Source organism: Pagrus major, chromosome 12 (assembly GCF_040436345.1).
Source record: "Pagrus major chromosome 12, Pma_NU_1.0".
NCBI lineage: Eukaryota > Metazoa > Chordata > Actinopteri > Spariformes > Sparidae > Pagrus > Pagrus major.
In genome coordinates this window covers 17178419-17179387 of record NC_133226.1, presented here as the reverse complement: position 1 = coordinate 17179387, position 969 = coordinate 17178419, and positions in this window count along the sequence as shown.

The window sequence follows — 969 nt, the reverse complement described above, 5'->3', positions numbered from 1 at the left end:
AGGGGATTTGCATGACTAAAGAAATGGAGAAAAAAAATGTCTATGACTATCCACAGATCATTTTCAGGTATTGAAGAAATGCAGTTTAGCTCCCAGCCATTATTCAAGCAATGCAGTGTAGCTCCCAGCCATTAGTGAAGCAATGCTGGTCATCTGCTTACACTATGACATACAAACTCCAGTCAAAATGCTCCACCACTTACAAGAATTACAAGAGTTTTACTCAACTTCTAAATCCCATTCGATGACTTTTTCCCACTTTTACATCTCTTTATACTCCCTCAAAGACATGTGCCCCCTAAATATGGCTTGAGCACCTGTCGTTTTGCCTTTTTGGTTGGTGTTCCTTGTATTAGGCTATTATTAGGCTATTATTATTATTATTATTATAAAAATGTTTTTTCCATCTGAGCTGGCTGATATTACTAAATCATATATGATTTAATTTTTCTGAAAGTTGGAATCAGTTTTATTTTTTATCCCATTGCAGATAAAATAAATACATTTTAAAAAATCCCTACTTTGGCTCTGATGCTGCATACAATCAACAAAGTAAGTTGTAACTAAGGTTATCAAATAAATGTAGTGAGTAAAAGTGCAATATTTGTCTCCAAAATGTAGTGGAGTGGAAGTGTGAAGTGGCAGAAAAGGGAATTACTTCAGTAAAGTACCAGTACATCAAAATTGTATGTAAGTACAGGGTAAAACTACTTAGTTACATTCCACTACTGGTTACATTTTAACTATCAGTCAGAATGAGTGCTTTTACTTTTGATTCCATGAATGTTCTGAATTGAAACAGTAGAGACTAAAACACCCTGAGCTCTAAAGATGTTGCATATTGTAAATATCCCCAATGCAACTCAGGAGCATCTTTCATCATGCGTGATACACGATGTGAGAGCAGTGGATGACGCAATGAGAGGTTGGACCAATCATATATAAGCAGCAGCAGCGCGTCAAACAGAC